General features: G+C 43.8%; 1 protein-coding gene across 3 annotated transcripts in view; it reads right to left on the bottom strand.

Annotated features, from left to right (window-relative positions):
* LOC311272998 (zinc fingers and homeoboxes protein 2-like) overlaps positions 1–26,576 on the bottom strand; it is a 113,951-nt gene that overhangs the window by 62,944 nt on the left and 24,431 nt on the right. For 2 of the 3 annotated variants that reach the window (XM_084379822.1, XM_084379824.1), the window contains exon 2: positions 16,651–16,805. The gene's annotated coding sequence lies outside the window, so the exon portion shown is untranslated. Of the gene's footprint in view, positions 1–16,650; positions 16,806–16,888; positions 16,926–26,576 lie in introns of those variants that run through there. The other variant, XM_084379823.1, reaches the window with a different exon arrangement.

The following is a 26,576-nucleotide window of genomic DNA, read 5'->3' on the forward strand; positions in this document are numbered from 1 at the left end:
AGTTACAAATGTTGAAACGAATACGACGAGACAGTCCGTATCTGCAGCCCTCCGCCTGGATTGTCTTATTTTCTCTCTTTGTTGCTGCTCGGGACGCTTTACCAACCCAACATGTGGCTATTTGACGTCCTGGGAATGAGACACAACAATCAACTATCTTTGTGGTGCGTTCAGGAACAGCTGGGACAAATCCTACTGACTCTACCTTTAACTTTCATAGTCTTTGAATTATATTAATATGACGTGAGCTTCAGTTAGCTTTGACCACAAATGTCCTTCAGAGGGAGACTTTTTACTCTGATACTCTGGGTACATGTCAGAGCCTGTTCTCTATTACTTTTACTGGAGTAAAGAAGCTGAATCAGTACTTCTACTTTTACCAGAGTCTGTTTTTCTGAACTTCTACTGGAGGAGAGGATGTGAGGACTTCTGCTACCTCTGAATAGGTCGTTGCTTTTGGCCAATCGTTAAGTCTCAGCGGTGAAGAAAGACGTTTGGACGTTCCTGATCCAGACAGAAACACCTAATGTTTAATGTTCCTGAAATGTTTTTCTGCCATTAATGAATCCGACATCGCATCGACTGTGTTGCATATTGTTTGAAATTTTCAATATCAGTGCTGAGTTTCTGTACCACAATTTAAAAAACACACACTTTTTTTTTTCTCCAATATGAATATGTAAATACATTTTCTTCAACAATTTTCACTTAATAAAACAGGCCAAGGTTCTGACATGTTAAATGTCATCTAAACACAGGCGGCGGTGCAAAAACATTTGAATAAAATCATCTAAAACTGACAAACGCTTGATGTAAATTAGGAGACATGTATTAAACATTCATGTCAGCTTTAGGTGGAGGTTCGGTACCCAGCAGGACACATCGAATCCGTTTGGCCGATTACCCACAGCAAGAATAAACATACGTCAAACTGCTGAAAGGACCCAAACATGTGAAGCTCGCTGCCAACAGTTGTGTAACAGAGTTCAGGGTGGATTTCTGCTTCAGGCGTACACACAAATACTCGGTCCAGGTCCGGCTGTTTCTGTTGTTTCGACCCTTGAGGAGGATTTTTGTGGAAAAAGATTCATGCAGCACTAATGCAAAATAGACTCTCAGAAAATTGAGCTCACAAAGGGGGAATCAACAAGGATAATACTGTACAGATGGAGCTGAGGTCCGAGTCCTCCGCCGTGCGAGCTGCGGGGGGGTCGAGATCAGCGCCGAGCCTAACGAGCATCCGATGTTCATGTGAATATTGTACAGCAGAAACATACGTACTGACATCGCTCTGACAACTGGCATCAGAAGAGAAGCATTGTACTCATAAACAACAGACAAGATGAATCAAGTTAGCGCTGCTCTGATACGAGACAGATTTCATGGCTGCTCTGCCATTTTTTTCCCGTCTCTTTCTCTCTGTTACACCACCTCCGTCATCGGGGAATTGTTTGGAAAATCCTGCACTACAAATGGATTGTTGAAGCGTTCAGTTTAAATGAGAGAGTCGCCCTGCTCCCTCCCATCCTCTCTCTCCCATCCTCGACATCCTCAACCCTTCTCCGTCTCCAGTCCCTCAGCGGGACATCTCAGGTTACAGAAAGACAAATTTAACCGTTCTGAAAAAAGACCTTTTGTGGACAGACCTCGCTTGGAGTCAAAATTCAGCAACACAAAGGCAGAATTCTGCACAAACCAAATGTCTAGAGAGACCGAAAACTGTACAGGCGTGCTATTGTTTCGTATCATGTTTATCATGTTCACCATCTTAGCTGAGCTCCAGCTCAGGCTGAAGGGAATGTCCTCATTTTTTCGAAGGTATTCAGTCATAAACAGAGAGAAAAGTCAGGGATTCATCGTCTGGGGACCACAAAGGTCTGTATCAGATTGTAAGATTTTAGTCTGGACTGACCGACAGAAGCTGCCCTCTGTGAAGCCAAACAAACCTGCCGGAGCTGCCACCACGCAAAGATTCACACGAGACACCCGTCAGTGCGACACGGTGACGATGAAGAAGGTTTAACTTTATGCAAAGATCCTGAGATTGGGTCACGACAACCTGGCAACAGTAACTACTACAACGAGAGCTGAAGTCCGTTCAGCTGGACCACCGTGGGACCTTTCTTCAGAAAACCTTTGTATGTTAGTGAATGAAGAGACAGGTAATGTATTGATCATGTCATGAATCACACAGATGATGTTTGTCATCAAACTAATGAAACATCAGACTGTGACGTCATTATAAAGACGACACAGCCTCGTTAGTGACGTCGTCTCCTAACTGAAACACTGTAGAGCTGCTCCTGTATATCAGCAGCTCACAGAACTGAACCAGAACCAGCTCTCCTTTCACAGAACTGCAGTTGTCAATATGAGCAGAATTATTGTGATTTTCATCTTTTTTACAACCTCTCCTGAGCCCAGTTGGCTCCATGTTGGTGTTGGTGACGAGTGTCGAGCGAGACGATGGTATTTTGCTTTATTTCTGCTACTTTCTTGACTTGAAAACATCTTTTTAATTGACAAACATCACATGTGAGTACAGTTTTTTTCCCCAAAATGAGGTCCCATGAGGTCCAACAGAAGGAATGTGACTTCAGCTCGGCTTTTTTTTTTTGCCTTTCTTCCATGTTGGTGGTGGCGTTTCTATCCAATCCGTGAAGACACGCCTTCATGGTGCGGCGAACACAACGTTGTGTATATAAAACAAAACTGTGTGGAAACCAGACGTCACCAGTTGGGAGATGACAGGAAATGTGGGAAGGAAAAGAGTTGTACTCAAACATGTGGACGCTGCGATTAGTGGTCAGCGCCTTAAACCCCGTCGGCCACCGGGGCACCCAAAATTATTATTGTTGTAACTTGCAGAGAAAGTGAACATGCTGTTTGAGTGTGCAAGATAAAGCTCCAACAACATCCTTGACAACATCTTGGTACATTTTGGCAGCCGGGCGGTGAAAGGACAGCATTCAGAGGAATTTTGGTGATAAAATCAACCTGAAACTGTCAAAAGATTGAGAGTTACCTGTTATGTCCTGCAGTTCTCGGTAAAAAAGATGTGATATGGTGAGATTCATCTTGGCTCTTCGCTGATTTAACACCAACAGAACTGGAAGGTTTTGTCATATTCGATCATGTTCTTGCCTTTTTTTTCCTTTTGGTGTTTACAGAAACACCTTCATGTTAGCGGTGTCAGAGTGGGTCACGTGTCACAGCAGCGTACACATTTAAAAAAAAACACGTGTGAAGATATGTTTAGGTGTTAACCACGCTGACTGACTGAGGGGGAAAAAAAGAAACCTTGGTGTGGTAACTGGGTTATGAATAAAAACAGATTTTAATGCGGCTCAGGTGTAGTGAGAGTGTTTGGTTTCACAGAGCTGAGATCATATTTCTGCTGTTCAGAGGTGGTACGCTGCGAGACTTCACTGATATCAAACAGTACTCCCAGTGAAGGCCAATTGGAGATAGACTGCTGGGAAATTTCTAAAATTACTATTCCAAATTTACAAGGTGGAGCGCTGCCACTGTTAGACAGTTTAGGGAGAGCCGCGGTGCGTAAACCGTTTTAGTTCGTCTCCTGCTGTGATGCAATCTGTTACGAGCATCAGTCAAATCACCCTCTCTGTTAGAGGATAAGAAAACACAGCCGTCAGCCAAGTCGGTAAACTCGGTAAACATTATGGAGGATTCCCCAACCTGCATTTACACTGCAGACCGAGCTGCAGAGTTTTCTGCTTCCTCAGAGGGAGTCGGCAGCAGCTGGGCAGCTTTTAGAGAATACCTACAGGTATTTAATGTCGAGGTTTAAGGATTTAAAATGAACACAATCATCTGAACATGCTCATTAGAGATTTTATTTTCAGCATGTAATTTGAGGCTTCTTGTCTCTTTATGCCCACTCTGATTAATCCTGAACACTGTTATAAGCACAATCTGCTTCCTGTGAGCTTTACTGAACACAGATGGGCTTTATGTCCCCAAATATTTAATTTCCTGGTGTTCTTTTCCTTTTTTTTTTTCCTGTTCTGCTCGTTTATGGTTTAATAACAACTGCAGGAGAGAGCAGAAATGTCTTCAGACTAGACGGGTGACAAATTAAAGAAAAATCTTCAATAACTGAGCGAAGAAACATAAAGATACAGGACGTCACTGAACGGTTTGATGAGTATGAAAATCATGTCAATCTCTTCCAATCAACCCAACTGGGGCGATACATTAAACCGCCTTCTCCACCGCCTTCATCAAAACACCAATTTATGAAATGTTTTACAGTACGTTAGAGTCCCTACTCCTTCTCAAACCTAAACCACTGAATGGATCGATTGCCAGTGGCTCCCAAAATGTCTCATATCGAAACAACCATGGTTGTACGTTTGCAGTTTGGTTAGGTCAAGGAAATTATTGTGGTACTTTGCAGTTAGTAGTATTTGAGCAACATCAAGAGGAGGTTGGGGGTGATGGTTGGGTCAGACAAGCCCAGGACTTCAACGTAAAATGTAGTAAAGTTGCATAAGTAGCGTAGTAATTTTAATCCCAAACGATGATGTTTTATCAAACCTATCCGAGGAGTTTCACTGCCAAAGGTCTCGGCCACCTGGTGCTAGTACGCTGCAGCGGTCGTGTCGTGTTCGCTACAGGATATTTTCAGGTACGAGGATGTGTCGAATGTCCAGCTCTGGACTTCATTTCCTGTCATCTCTTTTATATCCCTTAAAAAAAAATGCTTTCTACTTTATCTGCCCAAGTTCGCCACATCAAGGAAACTAAACATGCCTTAAAGTGGAGTTAGTGATTTATTATTGCACTTGTATAAAGATGGAGACATTAGAAGACATGATTTTAAAAAGATTGGTCAAAACTTGTGCAGCATAGGGAAAGAAATATCCCAAATTTAGTCCCTTGAATGGGTCAAACTCCATAATATCCTACATTTCCCATAATGCAGCACAATGCCATCTTTTTTTTTTTTTAGACCTTCCCTCACCTAGTCTGACTCGCCAGATGGTTTGTTACACAGAACGATCTGGAAAACCGTTTGAAAAAAGGGGGCAGGCACTTAAAAAAAATACCTGGCAGCTGATTGGACGATCCATCTGTCCGTCATTGTCGATCACAGGTTAACTTTAACCAATCAGAGCAACGGGAGGAGAGTGCCACCACCAGCAGGGAACATCTTTTCCAACGACAAAAAAAAGCCTCGCGAGGTAACCCTGATGACATCACAATGACATCATCAGGGTCACAGAAGACATTAAAATGCTCCTCGTGTCGAGTTAAATGACGTATGTATGAAACAAACAGTATCGTAGAATATAATATACAGTATGACGTGCTATAAAATCAGCGGCGTGCCCCTTTAATAACACAGATTTACCTTTTTGTTAACCTAACCATTATTTTAAAAAATCACAAATGTCGTGTACATAAATGCCGTTAAAAGCTGTTTCTTTTTCTTGTTGACTTCCTTGTGTCTCCCACACGTCTGAAACCAAACCTTCAGAGACTCGCTGCCAAACTTCTGTCTCCTCATTTTCTAAAAAATCATTCAGCCAATTTCAAACCAAAATTTCAGCCACAGGCTCGTGTGATTTCAGACAAATGCATCTACAAATCGAACACTTTGTCGATCATTAGTGGCGGGGCCGTGCGAGGGTCACCCGGGCGCTTTCTTCTGCCGCAATTAGCTTGTTTCCCCGTCTGCATTTTGAACGCAGCAGCCACATTTTCTTCAACTGTAATTGGATTAGTTACCTTTAAAATCTCCATTTCTTCCGTCACTTACGCCTTTAAAAACATGCAAAATCTGCACCTTCCTAACCCCCTCCACCCCCTCCCCCCTAAAAAATATATAAATAAATAAAAAATCAATTTGAGATTTTTTTATTTTATTTTTGAGGAATATCTCTTGAGTGGCACTTAGCAAAATTGAACAAATGTGTGGGTGGGTGGGTGGGAGATTGGGGGAGAGCTGTGAGGCGGATCTACCTTCTAGTCTAAAACAGTCTAACACTCATTACTCTGAAAAACACTTGACTTCAACATGGCCTCAATTATGTGCTGCTGGATAAACTCCAGTGTTACTGAGCTGCTTTCGGCGAACGGAGGGGTGCCGGTGTTAAAAATCCCCCCAAAAAACTGTCTGGAAAGCGAAGTGCTTCACTGCGGCTTAAATCCTGACCTCCTCATCTTTTATGGACGGGTTCTTAAGTGTCTCTGAGCCAGAGGGAGACCCACGAGGAGTCGCTTTAAACCGTTGGAGACCACAAGTTGATTAAAGTTTTAAAAAACCTGCAGATTTTCAGATTCATGACATTCATGGTGAAGCTTCACGAACCTCTATGAAGAGTTCATGTCACTCTGGTGGGAGTGAAATCTGTTTGATTCATTTGACTTTTAGGAAATAAAACTTGTTTATCTCTAAATTAACTCAGTAAACATTAGGCAGGTTTCCATCCAACTGTTTCTTGGCACTTTTTCAAATTAGTGTATGAAAGGTCCAATTTCTGAGAAGGTTGATTTTTTTGAGTCTCATTCCCGACTCGTCACATACTGACGCTTTAGGATGGCGGCCAACACAACTAACAATCCCAAAGTGTCAATCAAAAATCAACTTTCTTATAAATTGGACCTTTAAAAAGCCTCAGTGGAAACAGCAAACCCCCCCAAAGATCTCAAAATACGGCAAAAACGTTTTTACACTTGGCTGAGGTGTTAAAAGTTGGTGTGTGGATAGAAACATCAGATGTGTGTGTGAGTGATGAGACTTTAACCTTCCTCACATCAAGACACAAAACTAAGAGAAAGGTGGTTTGTTGCACAGAACGATCTGGAAAGGCACCGTTAGAAACTGTTTGGAAAAAGGGCGGACACTTTCAAAAAAATACCTGGCAGTTGATTGGACAAACCATCTGTCTATCACCATCTATCAACCAAACAGATCAACAGCAGGAGAGCACCACTGTACCACCAGTGGATCCAGTCGAGAGGAGAGAGAAAACACGTTTTCCACCTCAGAACGTCTTCTTAAAAATGCCTAGTTCTGTCTCCACAAACACAGCTGGAAAGGATCTGACTTCCTGTGAAAAATATTTGCTTTTGGTCGCCACAAACACGGCTGGAAATGTCCCAATGTGTTGTTAAAAACAGGCGGTTCTGTCTCCACAAACACAGCTGGAGATGTCTCTACTTCCTGCAAGAAATGTCTGCTTTTGGTCGCCACAAACACGGTTGTAAATGTCCAAATGTCTCATTAAAAACACCTGGCTCCGTCCCCACAAACACGGCTTGAAAGGTCCTAAGGTCTCCTCAAAAATATGCGGTGGTGTCACTCTTACAAATGCCGAAAAACGCAGCCCCGTACTGCGGTCACCCGTTTGGCAGCCTTGTCGTTGGTAATGTGAACGTGTTTTGTACAAATGTAGATATGGCCTATGACACGTACAAAGTTGGACGCATGTTGTGATTAAAGTCTTCGGTGTTGTTCTTTGCTCTTCTTACTTGCTCTCCAGTTCTGATATAACGCTGGTCGTCAAATCTAAACCACGCCTGCAGCTGCCGGTACTTCCTCTGATGGTTCGATGCCTGTGTGCATTATTTCACATTTTCTTTTCTCAAACTATGGCTGAAGATTCACTCAGCTGCTGCAGCTCAGTTGATCTGATTTACATACATTTGTTGTTTTGATGCTCGCCTGGAGAACAATAGAGCTCCAAATAAACCGTTTCCTGCTGCTGAAGACACTTTTGAAACTGAAAGTGAGCATTCAGCCCACAAGGAGGAGGCTAAAGAGGAAGAAGGGTAGATTATTTTGTGTTGCTGTAAACAGATTATATCATTGCTTACTATAACAGGCCTCTGGGTGATGGGTTTTGAAGTATTTACATAACCCATCGCACAGAAACCAACGTTAGCGGAAAGAGACTGAGCAACCAACACACACTGGAGCACTTTAACGACCGGAGAGCGATGAGAGTGCTCGTATTAGAAGTGATTATTGATTATTTACACCTTACAGTGTGACGTCTGTGTCGTTAACAAAGACACTGTGAGAGTGATCACCTTTAATCCAGTACTCGTGTCAGGGAGCGTCACATCTCGACTACAAAAGAGTTAAAAATGACTAATACCGCGTCGACACACCAACTTTAAAAGAAGTTGAATCAACACTCTGTTACGGAGCCATATACACTTTGAATGTGTTGAAAGTCACTCTGATAGTGTTAATTTGTAGACATTTTTGCAAAAAGAAGAACAACAGGGGGGATTTTGGATCAGCGCACAGACTTCGGATGACACATTTCTCGACTCAGAACACCCACAAACACTTCACAGCCGAGGGAAGGAAGGGAAAAAAAAAAAAAAGACAACGTAAAAGTTAAAAAACTTAAGACCTCGAGAGGAAGAGCTGAAATCACACAACCGACAAGCAAAACAAGTGAATCACAACGAGTCTGCTGCTACAACCAGGCGCCGGCGCAGGTGTGTTCAACACGGCAGAGACACACAAAGAAAGAGAAAGTGTTGTGGTGGAGTTCAGCAGCAGCAGCAGCAGCAGCAGCAGCAGCGAGGCTTCATACTACAGCTCTGCAACAATCTGCCCGGCCACACTGACTGCCCACACACACACACACACACACACACACACACACACACACACCTCCTCCTCCACAGGTGTGTATCTGTGTGTGTGTGTGTGGATTTTGAGGGGTGAGTCACTCTCTCCCACGTAGTCGATACCTCCACCAGCGGTTGTGGAGATCCCACCAGCCCCCGTACAGTAACCGCTCCTCACACACACACACACACACACACACACACACACACACTCCCACCGCCGCCGCGCAGATTTAAGACTGAAGCAGCAGCATTTGGCGCTAACAGATGGCGATTTTATTAACAACAGTATGATCAGAGAGTGACACAACATTAGGGCATCGCATTAATCGTGCAGCCTTTGTTTTCCCACAATTAATAACGAGACGCAGCGACAAAACTCAAACATTTAGGTCTACTGATGTTGAAATGTTTGATTTTTCCACATAATTAAGAATGAAAGCATCGTTCAGCGGCCATACATGCAGGTGATAAAGAGACATATCTGCCAGGAAACATCCGTATCTTCTCCTACAACCCACTCAACTTCTAAATCAGGTTTCAAAGACCTGAGGGGTCGTGAAACTCTCCTGCCGACGAAAAACCCTCCAAATAATCAGGAGCAGAGATGTTCCTGCAACCTCCTGCAAGCCGTTTGGTGGAAGCTCTGACATCAATCCTGCAGCCTTTGTTTTCCACAATTAATAATTGGTATTGAAGTGCAGTTTGAGCGTTCAATTAAGACTGATAACATCATTCAGCAGCCACACATGCAGTGACGTATCTCAGGTGATTAAGCCACATATCTGCAAAAATCTAAGCTTTCTTGGAGAGGAGAAAACAGCCTCATCTTCTCTTATAACCCACTCATTTTTAAGATGAAACATTTGCTTTTTTAATCAGGTTTCAAAGGCCTGAGGGGTCATGAAATCTCTCCGACTGCGCAGGTAAGAAGAGGAGGAGAAATCCTCCAAATGATCAGGCGCAGAGTCGTTCCTGCAACCATCAGCATTCTGCCGTTTGTTGGTAGCTTTCATTCGAGGTGTTTCGCAGCACCTTCGATGCAAATATTTTTAGCAGGATGACCCCTGTGCAAACTGCCCCCCATCACCTTGGCAGTGTTAGCACGGCGCTCCACCCCTTGAGCTCCACAGAGCCCATTCAATAAAGCAGAAGGGCCGGGAAAATAAACCTTCCCGAGCACCCAGTGGGGCTGGCACCGGCCCGCAGGCTGGCTGCTGCCCAGGAAAACACTGAAAAAGCTGACTGGACCGCAGCCAAACTCTGGCAAATTTTGGCTCTGGATGGTCAGGTTTTCTGCACTAGCGAGCCCAGAGACTGGTGATTTGGTGCTGGAGCTGCAGTGGAAAGATCTTATAGCAAAGATGGTGAAAGTTTCAGACGGGTTCACAGATGCACACAAACAACATGAGTAGAATATTTCAACACGGTTTGGTTTTCAGTTGGTATTTACACAGATTTTACCCTCCAACAAGTCAGAAGTCATGTAACTGTGTCACTGTGGCAGTGAGTTAAATATGAAAATATTCCTGAATGTTACCCAAAAACCATCATGCGGCTTTTTATACTTCATTTGTTTTAAAGGGTTTTACAGAAAATCAGTGCAGAGCAGCAAGAAGAGACGGACTCAAGTCAACAGATGCAAAAAGTCATCATCCAACAGCGTTCAGCAGTAATCTCCATTAAACAGGCTGCAGCTGATACAAAGATGGAGGCCCACACGTCTCAGCGCAAATGTGGTATTTGTATCACGTAGAAGCGCCTGAACAACGTGAAAACAGACGAGACTGACCGATACGTTTTTTAACTGGGACGTTACAGACACAGATATACGTACATCTGCAGTACAAACTAAAAGTACGAACAGCCTTTGTTGAACATTAACTCCAATTTATTCTAGAAATGTTCAATTTTGAGGAGCTTTGTTTGAAATTAGTTTTAAAGGGTTTACAGAGAATCAACACGTGAACAGAGAAGCTACTGTAACACAAAGAACTACACGACGATGTCATCATCCAACGGCACACAGCGTATAGGTGCACCTATGAAGGTAACTCAACCGGCAGCGAGTCATCCATTTACTCCAAAACAGATAGAAGACGGAGGAGGCCAACATTTCTGGGCGTGTGGAGGCGTAGAGTCATAAATGTGGTATTCATTTCCAGGGCGCCAGACCAGCTTTCTTCCTCCAGCACTGTTGCTCCCATACTGGAACATTTTTGGGAGCACCAGCACAAAATGTAAGAGCACCACATGCTCCGTAATACATTTGTGTTTGTTTCCATCTTAACTGTATTACTGATTAATCTGTTCGTAATAAATCAAATGTGCTGTTTGTTCTTGTTTTCTGGTTTATCAGTTCAGTGTTGAAACTGCAGGCTGGATTCAAACTGCGACAAACACGATCACAGGAGCATGTTCAGAAGTGGCACAGGTGCTCCTCGTTTAGTTTGAGTCTCCAAAATGTGTTTGCAAAATGCATCTAGAAGGACGCACCGGTCTCGAGCTCTCCGTCTGAAGGAACCACGCAGCAAACAAATCTACATTTCAGACCGCGACTGAGTCCACCGTCACTCGTCAGCTGTCTGTTTCTATCCTGGTCCAGATACAAATATTCTGCTCGGGACCTCCGTGACAGCTCCAGATGTGGTTAGCAAAACTTTTAACACAAACCGAGGAGGCTCTGCTGAAACACGCTTTGTTGAAAAGTTCCCCCAAATGTGTGTGTGTGTTGTCCCAAATTACACAATCGTCCGGCGTAGCAGCCGCCTCTGTGGCAGCTCCGACTACAAAGTGGGTTTTAGTTCAGTGCCGCGGGGGCACCAGAGGCTGCGGACGCTGCCATGTTTAAACTGTTAGTGCATGAACCTGCTGAACCGAGCACGTTGGATCCAGCTGAGGACGGCCAGCACACACACACACACACCCACACACACACACACACACACACACACACACACACACACACATACACAGACACACACACACACACACACACACACACAGACACACACTACCTGATTCAAAAACCATCTCGGCCTCTCCTCTCTCGTCTTCAGTCCTGGCTCTGACTGTATCTACAGTCTGAAGTACGGCCTCTCTCCCTGCTGCTCTTTTCTTCTCCTCAGGTATCAAATCACCTTCTTCTCTTAACTCCAGCTTTCTCATTTTTGTTCTTTCTGCTGTCGGATCATTCAATACTTCACTTCCCCTCTTGCTCCGTCACACCGGCTCCAACACTCGCTCCATCTTGCACTTTTTAACTCGACAAAAGTCAACCTGCAGAGAACCGGACCTCTGTTTTGAATCTTAGAAATGAAATGTCACGTCTTTCAAAGTGCCTCGCTGACTTTTTTGTCGGAGACACTTTTTTTTTTTTTTTTTCACAAAAAGGTGTCCTGGCCTTCTCTTACTCAACCTTCCAGGTGTGACTCTCTCACTCTCTCTCCATTTGTTCTCTCTGCAGTCACTTCTCATCTCCTCTTCATCAGCAGCCCTCACAGCTCCGCATACGAGCTCAAAACCCCAATTTCACGTTTTTGCGACCTGATATTTGTTTCTTTCGTTCTACCTTGAATTAAAATGCATGCAGATTGTGAAAAACACGTTTTATTTTAATTGAACAGAGAAAAACTCCAGATGCAAAATGAAAAATCAGACCTTCCACCGACAAGGCCTTGAGTTTTTTGCAAATATTGTGTTTTCCTGCTCTTTTTCCACTTTCTGAGCGACTGAAGGACGCCGGAGGGACAAAAGAGCCCCAAGATGTGGGGCTGGGTTTTCATTTTTACATTTTTTTTTCCTAGTGGATGAGAAGAGGTTTCACCCGACACCGGTGGAAAAAAAACAGGACAAACACTTGTGGAGTCTCATTCAGTGAAGACGAGATGATGATGCTCTCAAACACGCTTTTTTGTGATGTTACGAACATTTTTACAGCTTTTATGTTCCTTTAATCATGAAGAATCACTCAGGAACATATGAGTCGAAATAAATATTGGAGAAAAGCTCCCAGTGCAGAATTAAAATTCATCCCAGGGCTTTAAAATTTGTGAAAATATTGTGTTTTTCCTGCTCTTTTCCCACTTTTCCGAGGGACTGAACGACGCTGAAGGCACAAAAGAGCCCCAAGATGTGACGCTGGGTTTGATTTCTCTTTAGCTTTCTCTTGCTGATGGACGAGAAGTGATTTCACTCGACACCGGTGTTTAACTTCATGTAAAAAACAAACAAACAACAAAAACCAGGCCCCTGTGGAGTCTGAGTCAGTGGAGACGAGATGATGATAGCTTTCAAACAGGCTCTTTGTGATTTGATGCACATATTTTCACAGCTTTTTGTGTCTTTAACCCTTTGAAAACGGACCTCCTGCAGGCAGCTGCCCAGTGCTGTTGACGTGATCCGGCTTAAATCGATATATATAATAAAAAACTTATATAGCTAGAGTTCATTCTGGTCTGTTCTTCCGCTTAATCACGTTGTATGTGGGTGATGACGTCATCCGAGTGTTGGCTGAAACCACTTCTCGTCCATCAGGAAGAGAAAACTGAAGTAAAATCAAACCCAGCGTCACATCTTTTGTCCCTCCAGCGTCCTTCAGTCGCTCAGAAAGTGGGAAAAGACGAGGAAAAACACAATATTTGCCCCTGGCATGGATTTACAGACATTTTGCGGAGGGAGCTTGTCTCCAACGTTCATGTCAACTCATATTTATGTATAAAGCTGTGAAAATGTGTGCGTCAAATGACAAAAGGCACATTAAAAAAAACTTCACATTCAAGAGCACCATCTTGTCTTCACTGACTGAGACGCTACAGGTGTTTGTCTTTTTGTTCACTGACGTCAGGTGAAACCACTTCTTGTCCATCAGGAAGAGAAAACTAAAGTAAAATCAAACGAAGTGTCACATGTTGGGGCTCTTTTGTCCCGCCAGCGTCCTTCAGTCGCTCAGAAAGTGGGAAAAACACAATTTTATACTGAATTTTAGGCCCTGGGAGGAATTTACTGTCAGTGGAAGGTCTGAATTTTCATTTTGCACTGAGAGCTTTTCTCCAATATTCATGTCATATGTCATATTCATGTATAAAAACCTCTTTCAGTGATTCTTTATGGTTAAAGAAACAAAAAAGCTGTGAAAATGTGTTCGCAAAATGACATAAAAGCTTCAAATATCACCTTGTCTTCACTGACTGAGACTCCACAGGTGTTTTTCCTGTTTTTTTAACAGGAAGTTATTGAACGTTGTCGGGTGAAAATCACTTCTTTTCCAATTTGGAGCGTTTTTCTACCCATCACATACGTTGCAAAATGTGGTGTGCAAAGGTTTAATCATGAGGAATCAGTGTACGTAAACATGAGCCGACATAAACATCTCTTCTTCTTCTTCTTCTTCGTCTTCTCCTCCACAGAGGATCTGTTTTCTCCTCCTGGATTTCCTCCTCTGAGCCGTCTCATCAGATCTTCCTCTGACTGACTCATCGCTCTGAACAAATCTCGGGGATTTACACCAGCTTGCTTTACAGTCTTCGCTCTTACAGAATGTGGAGACTTTCTGACAGTTTGTTTTCTCTCACAGATGAAGAGATAAAGCGAACGACTACCTCCCATTTAATTTTTTTTCTCTCCACACCGACGTTAACCTGACAAAGTTTCAGATCTAACACACTTCAGGGATTACAACTTGTACTCGTGATGTGTTTTCACACTGAGCTCTTGGACGTTCTCCTGGTTACAGTTTGACATCAGTCTAGTAACACCTCACTTCCCTCGGTGTTCGTCCAAGCTGTTCAGGTCTCGCCTCAGTTTTGAGGGTCTACAAACTGTTTTGGCTAATTAATGCAGGCGCAGGATTCACGGTTAATTTCTAACGTTTTTTGGCTGCAGTTAAGTTAAAGTTGTAACACTCACAGCACGCACGGCAGTTAAGTATTCATTTACTTTATTTAACGATGAGAAATGAATCATTAAGGGCATCTCATTGGTAAGTGGTGGAGGACTACAGCTAACAAACATTTTCTTTGTTGCTTTTATTGTTTTTTCTGTTGCTCACGGAAGCTAGAAATTAAATCTGCATCACAAAATCCAAGGAGACGTCTTCAAATCACGTTTTTTGTGTAAATTTTTTAAAATGATTTCTTTCTTTAATAAATAACTTCACTGCAGGTCTGCAGGTGATTGTGTTTCCCAGCAGCCTTTGGAGCATGGCGTATACGGCTCAAGGTCCAACATTAACAACAGTTTTCTTTTTATTTAGGAAACATTTCCACGTTTCTGAAGCCACAAAGAAATCCTCTGAGCAGGTGCTGGAGACCTTACAGGTGCAGGAGCAGCACAAAAACACTACTGCTGCTGTTCACTGCACTCTGTTGCTGTCGTCTTTGGCTGTAGCGGCTAGCGGCTATTAGCAAGTAGCTCTGTTTAGCATGGAGCTTCGTGGTCCTATGAGAAGACTGGACACACTGCTGTGAACCAGGATCTTCTCGAACCCAATAAACACGATGGACAGCAGATTGAGACTGAACCAAGACGGAGGTCAGTTTGACGACAGAGGATAAAGTAAGGAGGCGATTTACAGCGGCTTGGACCAGGACTATGACTCCGAAAACGACGTGTAGAGCCGGAAAATTTTCACATCTTGCTCTGTGAACTGAGGATTTATGTGGACTTAACCAGAGGTGACTGTGGAGACAAACCAACACCTTTCTGGTGACTTTGATTCAGTTTTTGTGTGTTTACGATGAGTTAACGAGGAGATTAAGCTCGTCTAAGTTCAGTAAAAGAGAGAAACTTGAATTCAGACGGTGTACAAGTTGTATTTTTTCTTTTTAGTAAGGAAAATAGATGTCAAAATATTTCCTTTCAGTACCTCTTGACTCCACCGGGCCCGTTGATAATGTTTCTGTTCTTCCTTTGTTCCACCACGAGTGTTTCAGTAGCGGAGGGACCTGCCTGATGTTGTTGAGTTGCACCGACTGTGTTTATTTCATCATTTCTCCTTGACTTGTGTGCTTCTACTGTGGTTGAGTAGCTACATAGTTAAATCATTTCATTATTTTTTTTGTTTTAAGTGTTTTTATTGTTATTATTTTAGACTTTGTTGCACTATGACGCTCCACTGTCTGACCTGCTGTCAGGCTTGATCTGCTCAGTGCTGATTGACGCGGCTGCGGTCCGATACTGACGGCTAGATTAAGTAGTGAACTGGATGCTTTTACATCTCCCATCTCTGCAACACAGAACACAGACGTCTTCTTGTTTCTTCACACTCAGTTGGTGATGTTTGTTGTTCTGACCTTATTTTAGGGATTGCCCCTTTAAGAAACTATCACCAATCTACCAGATGAGCTACAGATTTACATTAAACCTCCACATGTTCTTCATTTCAAGACCAACATAAAGCAACTACTGACACCAGAATGGTTCAGTTCTCTAAGGCTCTTGAGATGCAGGGAGCTTCTCCTGGAGCACATTAAAGGTACGTTTATTAGTCGGGAAATAATATTATCTGACTAGAAAAAGCAACTGTAGATCCTCTACTGCTGTGACACTACGGATAAAAATTAAATCTGGGTTGTTGACACGGACAAAACCTCAACAACAACGGCTCAGCAGTCCTGAAGCTCCACCATCCTGCAGAGCCGCCATTAAAACAAACACGACTCAAGACCTGCTGGCAAACGCTGAATGCCCGACTGGCATTTACCTGAATTTCAACAAAAGTTCAGCAACCTTTGAATGAAACGTCACCTCTCAGCCCACCGTGTCCTGCAGGAGCTCTCAGACAAAATTTTCTTCCAGTGGTTAAAGGCTGATTCGAGGTTGTGTAACCAGATTTAAAGTGCTTTCTTGTCCACACACACAGTTTTGGACGACATCGCTACGGAGACAAAACTTTCCATTACCCTGTGGAGCTACAGCGAGCAGAAGACGGGCTGATAACGAAGAAAACAGGACGTGCCGATGTCCACATTTCAAAATAAAACCCCCCAACGAAACAACGTCTGGCTTCAAAATATGATAAAAGCAGCTACTTACTGCACTTCCTCAGAGGGGAGGGGCTTCACTTAAGGGGGGAGGGGTCTGCCTGAGGCTCCACCTCCTCCTCCAATCACGGTGCGTCCTCCTCGCTGTCTCTCTCCCTTCTGGATGATCGTCGGGCCAGCGGCACTCTGGGTAATCTCCTGTGGAATCTGAAAGCAGAGAGGGACGTCAGCGGAGGAGTGGGTGTGTGTGTGTGTGTGTGTGAAAGTGTGTGAGGGAAGACAAATCGGACCTGCTGCACATGTGTGTAGGTGCGACAGCGTGTGTGTGTGTGTGTGTGTGTGATGCAGCCGTGGAGGTGTTGATGATGATGATGTTGTGTGCGTGTGTGTGTGTGTGTGAACAGGGGGTGTGTTGGTGGGTGTGTTTGAATGTGCGTACATGAAGGAGTGGTAGAACCCAGTATGGGCCTTAAAAACTGCACCACAACTTGGCCAAAAAATAGGCAGTGGTTACCGTGGCAACATGTGCCAAAACGGAGAAGGGAGGAAGCGACAAAGAGAGAGAGAGAGAGAGAGAGAGAGAGAGAGAGAGAGAGAAACAAAGAGCGAGACAGACAGACGGACGGACGGACGGACGGAGCGACGGTGTCGTCCGTCACCTCATCGAGCAGCGAAGACAGTCAGAAACTTCTAACAGGTTCAACTCTGACCCGTCTGATCATCACGTCAGCTGAAAGTCAGCCTCATGAAAATATTCCTTAATTACACTTCAGAAGCCTCCACCATTTTATTTGGGTGTGTGATTTTTAGACGATGTGGAGAAACTCAAAATTCATTAATGTCTGAGATCTGAACGACCCGGTGCGTGAGGGCGCCGAGCGTAGACGATGACACGTGACCTCTAGCTACACTTCACCTCTGCACTGTAGGGCCGGGCGGTGTTCTGAATCTCTACATGAGCGCCGCTGCAGCCTCGCCTGACTCACGGGTCCAGTGTGTCGGCTCTGACCCGTTAACATGGACGCCGCGATGAAAAGCAGGACGTTACGTTAGACTGCTCACAGACGCTGTGGGTCGGGCCGGTTACATTTAACTTCAGCGAGCAAAAGAGACGAAGGAAGAAGTCACGCTCAAGGAGGGCTTGTTACAGAGGTTAGGATCAGAACCACATCAGGACCAGAACCAGAACAACATCAGGATCAGGACCAGAAACAGACACGAGAGACAGAACAAAAGACAAGAAAACTAAAATAAAAGAATTCAGTGTGTGAATCATGTGCAGTCCTTAGCTGTGTGTGTGTGTGTGTGTGTGTGTGTGTGTGTGTGTGTGTGTGTGTGTGTGTCTGTGTGTCTGTGTGTGTGTGTCTGTGTGTGTGTGTTGTGTTGTGCTCTTGACACCTCTGTATACACACTGCATTACTGTAGCTCTGTGCTCAGGTTTTTATTGCCTCTAATTAATTTTAAACTTTAACCTTTAACGCAAGACAATGTCTCACTTTAGAGGACACACACACACACACACACACACACACACACACACACACACACACACACACACACACAGAGTCAACCTTCACTACCAGCTGCATTCAGCAGTATTTTTCGCCGCGAGGTTCGCTGCTCGAACAAAACATTATTCATCTCATGAAGTAACATTAAAAAAACTAAAGGAAAGTCAAGTGTTTTATTTTGAAAAGGTCAACAGTGTATCTGCTGTTAATGTGAAAACTTCCCGCAGCATCTGCTTCTTTCTTCTTCTGTGGTTTTGATGTGCCGCCGAGAAAATGAAATCATTTTTCTGCTCTCGAAATGGGACGAAGATACCGGCTGACGGACGCAGTTTAGCTAAAATATGTTGAAATTAATTGAAATGAGTTCATAATAAAATAAATCCATCAGCAGAATATGTTTATATTCAGTTAACGTTTGCAAATCAATTCATCTCAATTTGATCCTAAAAGTCTCCACAGACTGTTGACTGATTGGGATTAAACTGCTTCCTCCAACAGCAAATGTGTTAAATTTAATCCAACAATAATTTAATTCTTATTTTAACAAGAGTTTATGACTCATCAGATCTCAATCTGCTCTGCATTCAATGTGAAACCAAGTAAAATAACTCTCAAAAATACAAAATTGACCTTTTTTTCGAGGCAAAAATCAACATAGATAGAGGCTGCATTCCATTTAGCTCAGCCAGTCGCAGGGTATTATTATACATGGGTTCAATAATATAATCTTAATCCTAAACTTACAGGAAGGCACCAGTTTACTGTAAACACCCTGCATTATTGTCCCCGAGGGCTTACAGGCAAAAGACAATCTCATACGACCATCTCGCACAGCGGCCATTTTCCTCTGATGTCACACTCAGGGAGGGAAGTGACTGTACTCCAGCAGATGTTTCAGGTATTTGTACTTGAGTATTTATTTTTCTGACACCTGAACACAAACATCTGAACTTTCTCCTCCTCACATTTTCACACAGGCTCGTTACTTTAGTTTGATGCATTTGAGGGGAACTGTGGATTATTTTTATTTGGCGTCATCGCACGCCGCCTTCCCAACATCACCAGACTGATTTCAGACGCAGCGAGACGAGACAAAGACGTAAAAGGAGCAGGATAACTGTTTTCCAGCAGTAAGCGTGACGTCAGAGGAAAGTGGCCGGCGTGTGAATGTGGTTTGTAGACGCTGTGACTAAACCAGAACCGGAGGAAATCCCCCGTCACTTTCACCACAGGAAACGGGCCAAATTACTCTTGATTTCACGTGTCTCTGCTCGGTTTGTTTCCTGGATATCAAGCACTAAAAACAGCAGCGTTTCAGTGTGACAGCGTTTTCCAGGATTCACTTCCTGTTTGAGCAGCTTTGACGGGAGTCAGTGACGGAGAAACACCTTCGATTCGTTTTTTAAATTGGTGCAGTTTGCATTTTGCGAAACACTGAGAAGCTCCTTTAAGAGGGAATCACCAGCAGTGTTTTCCCCAGGATGTGATGAGTGCGTGTGGTGTGTGTGTGTGTGTGTGTGTGTGTGTGTGTGTGTAGGTTACTGAGGCTCTGTGAGTGAGTGGATGAGATCATCAGAGGATTTGCAGCACAGCGGGGCGAGAGACACAGAGAGACAGTGAGAGAGAGAGAGAGAGAGAGAGAGAACAACAGGTCTTTTCCAGAGAGTCTGGATCCCCCTCAGGACTGACCTCATCCTCCATCCATCACCAACCTGATACTAACCAGGGCTGTGTGTGTGTGTGTGTGTGTGTGTGTGTGTGTGTGTGTGTGTGTGTGTGTGTGTGTGTGTGTGTGTGTGTGTAGTACTACTCTCAATGCTCCTGAGCCTCAGAGGTGATCATCATCATCACTACGCAGCTATTACAGATAGAAACAGAGGATGTTTGTTCGTTACTGTACATCACTGACGCTGTGAGCACACACATGGAAACCCAGCCGGTCTCTGCAGAGGTGCAGCATGAACTCAGACCTGGTGCTGAAGTAAAAGTAGATATACAACAGTGTAGACAGACTGTTTTACAAGAAGACGTCATGCATTCAAAGCTTCTACATCTCGCCCTGAAGTAAATAAGAGATCGGTTCATTATAAAGCTCGCTTTCACTTTAAATGACGGTTGAATTACGGCACAGAGGAAGTGCAGGAAGAGGCATCGCTGTCCCCAGGTAACAGCAGAAGTGCACACTCGCTGGTGGACGAGGCAAAGACGGTGAAGGTGAAGTAAAACAAGAGTGAACAAACGAGCGATCACAACCGACTGACTCTTCACAGCAGCACTGAGATCAGGGTTTCAAGGTCATCATGGGATTCTGAGGGTTGTTTTCTGCTCTGGACTGTAGCCAGGCTGCTAACGCTGTCTTCAGTGAAACTACAAAAGTTTTAGCACAAAAATAAACTTCCTGTGCTGTCGGGATGATCACACGAGTGCCCTCTCAAGTCGAAAGCCAGGGAAAGTTTTGGTACAGGAGTTTCTGAGTTGAGGTTCGTATGACGCTGAAACATGGCCGACGAAAGGGTCGATAGTAAGAAACTACTCTCATTGTATCGTTTCCTTTGTTATTCCTTGTCGCTCAAACACTGGAAACATCTGTCAACGTGTTGTTTAAACGCTCTGAGCTGTAAAATGCAAAACGACTTCTTCATGGCGTCCATGTTGTTCACACATGACTCGATGAGCTCACTGAGCTCTTGAGTATAAATAAAGACTGATTGATATTTTTATTGTCATTTTTGCAGCAACCAAATTCACTGGATTGAACAGGTGTGATGGATTAATCCACAGACCTCACTGAGGATCTAACTGCTCTCACACAAAGACCTTTGTTTTATATTACTTTGATATTTCTGTCATTTAGGTGAACTGACCCTTTAGTTGTAAACTCGGTTTTGAAGTTCACACTGTATCTGAAGCTGATTCATTCACACTGGTTTCAGGGCCGTAAGACAGAAGAAAAACAAACAGAAGATTTGTGATGCAGAGTGAGAATACATCCACTGTAAGCAGCAGCGTGTCCTCTCCCGTCTATACGTACTGGACTGTGCGCTCCAGGTCTTGCAGCCCCTTTGCATCATACGTGAGGTCCATCCGTCCTGCTCTCCGTCACGACCCGCTGTATTAATATGGAAGTGGCGAAGTCACCGAGACAGACCTCTGTACGACCTGCACCTCCTCCAGCTTTAGATTAATGCGACGGGCGAAGGACGCGGCCTCTGTCGATGTTCCCGTCCATACCTCTGCGCCGACGAGTCGCTTAAAATATATTTAGGCTGCAGCGCTCATCTGGATATTTTGCATATCTTAATTAGTGCTTACAAAACATGCAAATGAGCCAGTCGGCCCCTGATTAATTAGCTTTGTGGGTTTTCTTCTAAGTGGCGGTAGTGAGGGGGTGTCTGTCTGTCTGTCTGCCTGTCTGTCTGCCTCTTTTTGTCCTAACCTGAATTAAATCAATTAAAGAAGGGACCCTTGTTTACAGTGATAGTCAGCAGAACAGATCTGAAGCTGCACGTCTGGATGATGGAGACAAAAGTGGCTCCAACAAGGCAACGTTTCCTCTGATTCCCTCTTTGGATTCCTGTGACGGTTACATTACAGCTCCACTTATTTAATATTTTTATATTGACAATGAATAAATCGACTCTGTGAAATGGAAAATCACCTAAAAAATCACAGAGAATTCTGAAGTGTTTTGGTCTATTTCTTAGTTTTCTGCAGCACATTTCCAGCCCGGTCCAGCCTCCGTCTGTTTTCATCAGCGTACTCTATCTGTCCAGCACCAAACAGCAGGCGGACACAGTTAAAGACGAGCTGGTGAAGAAAGTCAAACATCAAGCAGCTTAAGAGCCAGATGTTTTTCTCTGAAAGGAGAGGGAATATTGGAGTTAAAGTTCACTGGTTTCCAGAATATTGGGAACTTCAGTTTCTAGGAACCAGCAGCGAGCCGGCTGGAGATGTGGGCATGTTGAGGCTCAACTTGGTGCTTTTACAGAATAAGTGCGTGTTTCTTTAAGTTACACAACCTCGTATCACAACTCAGTCCTGATATTTCACCACATGAAGACTCTGGAGATGGTAACACAGAATGACTGCTTCAGGGGGAAAGACACTACAGGTGAACGGGGTAAAAAGGATTTTCTGTATTACAAGTTTTCTGAAAATGTACGTAACTTTAGTATTTCATGATTAAACGGTGACAAGATGGCGATCGCTGATGCTCTTTCACGTACGCCCGTCCTAGAGCCGACAACAGCCAGAGAGTGATCGAGTCGACGAGTGGCCCACTCTCATCTTCCTCTTCTCTCCTGAGCCGCTCACACGCCAGCCTCCAGACGATTAATGCATCACGGAGCCAATTGGATTTCAAATCCAGTAATATATAGTTTATATCAGTTTTTAAAGCCCAAACATGGAACGTTTATGTAGTAATATGTGTTTTTGCTTTTTTAAAAAGGTACAAACTTTGACTGATAAATAACATCATGAAACTTTCCTGGTTGAATTCTTATTAAATCAGAGGACACAGGCTTATTTTTGCATTACAAAAATAAATAGTGTGTTTAAATAGATTAATGACAGAAGAGCTGACAGAGCTTCTGACAGTTCTGATGCCTCCACTCAAAATGGTTCGACGGCAGCTTTGGGCTCGACTGGACTTACTGGAGTAAGAACAGGTGAAAACACCTGTTGTCTGGTGCTGTGATGATTCAGGGTCAGTCCTGATGTCTGAGCAGCAGATTGTGACCCAGAACTCTTCAACTCCACTTAAAACAGGAAGAACTGACTGATGCTTCTGTCAAGGAGCCCTTGAGCAAGGCAGGACTGTGCAGTGTCCCCTGAATGCAACCATGGATGAAGCTCATTGGACGAGGCCCCGTCAGTTTCATATGGTGTCATCAGTCTCACTTATAAATTCTGGGCTCGTTGTCTCGCTGCGTGTCGCCTGTTGCTGTTGTTGTGTGGAAATCCCCACAGTTCCACTAATGTGTTGTCATTAAGCCAAAAACAAGCAGCAGATTCTCAGTTCCTTAAGATTCGACTCTTGGCTCGCTGAGTTTTGTGTAAATTGAAGGTGAAACGATGGGACTTTGTGATAAACATGCTTTAATGATTTGGCACAACGAGTGAAAAGCGGCTCGTGTCTGAATGAAGCTGCCGCGACTGTCGGTCGTGTCGCTGCTTCACATTTCTGAATGTGTGATTTCATTCATACAGCCACATCACAAACAAACGCATGGAGCTGAACGCACCACGTGCTTCATTTTGAAGATGAAACAGTTGTCAGTGGCTCACGTGGTCAGCTGTCTTTAAACACCAGCTTTAGCAAGAAGCTAACAGATTTTTTTTTACTGTGGATTATTTTCTCAATTCATTTTGTGGTCGACAAAATGGTGAAAAATGTCGATCAGTGTTTCCTGGAGCCCAAGATGAAGTTGTTAAATGTCTTGTTTCGTCCACAACCCAAAGACATTCAGTTTACTGTCACATTTAAGAAACTGGACACAGATAATTCAGACTGGCTTTTAAAAATGAATAAAACAATTATCAGAATAGTTGGTAACTAATCAATTCATCAACAAAATTGCTTCATATTTTATTTTCTTGATTCCTCGATTAGTTGTTTGGTCCATAAAATGTCAGAAAATGGTGAAAACTGTCAATCAGACGTCCTCAAAATAAGGGAAATGAAAGACTTTTGATTTTTTTCATTAGAAATTACTTCAATCAATTATCAAAATAGTTGGCGACTAATTAAATAGTTGACATCTAATCGATTAATCGTTGCAACTCTACTGCAGATGCCTCCGAATATTTTCAAAGTTTTGAGGTGTTTGTACTTTAACATTTCGTGGCTCGTTCAGTTCAAAGGAGTTTTTTTGAACATGTAATATTTTTCTGGTTCAGAAAATGTCAGAAAATGGTGAAAAAATGTGGATCAGTGTTTCCCAAAGGCCAAGACGATGTCCTCAAAATGTCTTGTTTTGTCCGTAACCCAGAGATATTCAGTTTACTGCCACAGAGGAGCAAAGAAACCAGAAAATATTCACAGTTAACGAGCTGAACTCAGAGAATTTTAACTATTTTCCTTGAAAGACTACTTTAACCGATTAATGGAATATCAAAATAGTTGGCGGCTAATTAAATAGTTGACAAATAATTGATAAATCCTTGCAGGTCTACTTCAATTGCAGCAGAATATAGCAGGTGTGATGTAGCCTTCAGAATAAAATCATGATTTAAAATGTATTTCATTTTTGACACGTTCTTCACAGAAACACGACGCGACAATTAAAGCCTCCTCACTTTCTGACTTCGGCTGCTGAATAACAAAAGACGCCACACATTTCATTACTGGTCAGGACGGCGGCGAATTCCTCCCCAGTTATTGATGCAGGAAACCAGAAATCTCGTGTCGGTGAGGACTCAATATGTCAGGATGACCAGCGCTCGACCGAGCTAATAACGGGCCGGGACAAAGAGACGACGAGACGAATAAAGACGGAGGGAAAAAAGTCTCCCCCACCTGCTGAGAAAGTAATAAAAACAGACACAACAGCTGTGACTGATCTGGAAACATCAGGTTTACTCACACACACACACACACACACACACACACACACACACACACACACACACACACACACACACACACACACACACACACACACACACACACACACACACACACACACACACACACACACACACACACAGCAAATAATGAAAGGGAGAGTAAAAACATCTAATAAGATTTCATTGATTGTATTAGGACTGTGCAAGTGTGCACATGCTCACTCACTCTCTCTCTGTCACACACACACACACACACACACACACACACACACACACAGTATGAACACTTCCTCTATAAGATTTTCTCGATGCCGATCTGAGTTTATCTAACTCTGCCGTCCTGTTAACATCCTGTTTCTGCTCTTTTAAACACAGAAATAACGACATAAAAGGGATTTTATTTTGAAATGTCCACAATCACGTCGGTTCAAAGCCTACATGTGTTTACATTTTGGCACCGCTGAAAGTGTTGCCCAATAAGCTATCAGCAGTTCCCGTCTCTTATCTACCAACAGCTGCGCAGACAAACATCACTGGTTCACTTTGATTCTGCAGAAAACTTAAAAACGAGCGAATTCTCAGGCAACTTCTGCAGATAACATAATATCCTCACAGAGCGTTTTGTCACGCTGGATCTATAAAGACGTGCATCATGTGAGTCGGACTCAGTCAAAGATGGAGCAGCATTTTTTGATGCAAATTGCAGCAATCAGGCGCTGAGAGCTTTAAAGGACCATAAATCAGCGTCAGTGCCGCTGCAGCTCCGACTGCTGACCGTGTTGATGAACGAGCCCAATCAGAACCCTCATATCACATCGACGTGTTCTCCACGACACCGAATACAAACACCGTCCTGTTCTGTCTGCTGAGGCCACCGAGGATCAACAGTTCAGTCTGCAGATTATAGCTTGTTTTATGGTTTACGGGTGTTTGAGAGCAGCAGATCTCGTCTACAGAGCCGACACCTGCTTTCCACTGACGCAGCTGTGGCTGAAGATGTGTGTTTAAATCTTAAGCTAACTGCGCCGGCAGCTTCGTCGTCAGAAGGAGACAGTGGGGAGTTTGAAAATGGCAGCTGCAAGCCCCCCAGGACGACCACCAGGCTCTGAGGCCAGGTTTCCTAGTGGCCAAACTGTGTAATTACATGGTCACAGGATGCACTGCGGCCCAAAAAGACTTTTCCCCGTAAGATAGCATTGTAACAGAAGTGGCTGTAAAACGGTGGATACATTGTTCTGAGCATCACACGACCCCCAAGAAAAGACATTTGGAAAGTCTAGAAGAGCCACGAGATGACATTTTATATGTGTTCAAGTTAGCCGGGCCCTAAACCGGAGGTTAGCCGGCTCGATCGGTGGAAGTCACACGCTGGATGTCGAGCTTTTTTGGCTTCAAAACGCCACTGAGCAGCTTTCGCGGTGTCCAGATTTAATGTAACGTCCTCTACCAGCTGCAGTAGAGAATGAATGAATGAATTAAGGTTAATTAAATACCGACAGGGGCGCAGCTTGTCCAGGAGTTTGTTGATATTTCCGTTCTGACTGAGCAGGAACTGGTAAAAACGATCCCATACCCGCCGGGAAGTGGATAAAATATCAATATCATGTTTGCAGATAATTTCTGCTGCCCCCCAGAGGCCAATGAAAGTCAGTTAATGCAGCTTCAGGGCCTGCGTCTACATAACGCTGTTATCTGAGCACCAGCGTCTTTGTTCGATTGTTCCCAGAGAAGAGGAGCGCTCTGCTTTTATTGTGCAGCTGCTCCGAGCAGGACGCAACAAACTGAAAATCTCTCAACTTTTCAGAAAGGCGCTGGTGACGTCACTGTCGCGATGACATTCACCGCGTTTTCGTCTCCTATGGATCATGTGATGCACCCACAGCCCCCTCGCTCCGAT

This window comes from Pagrus pagrus, assembly GCF_965226575.1.
Source record: "Pagrus pagrus genome assembly, chromosome: 17".
Classification (NCBI taxonomy): domain Eukaryota; kingdom Metazoa; phylum Chordata; class Actinopteri; order Spariformes; family Sparidae; genus Pagrus; species Pagrus pagrus.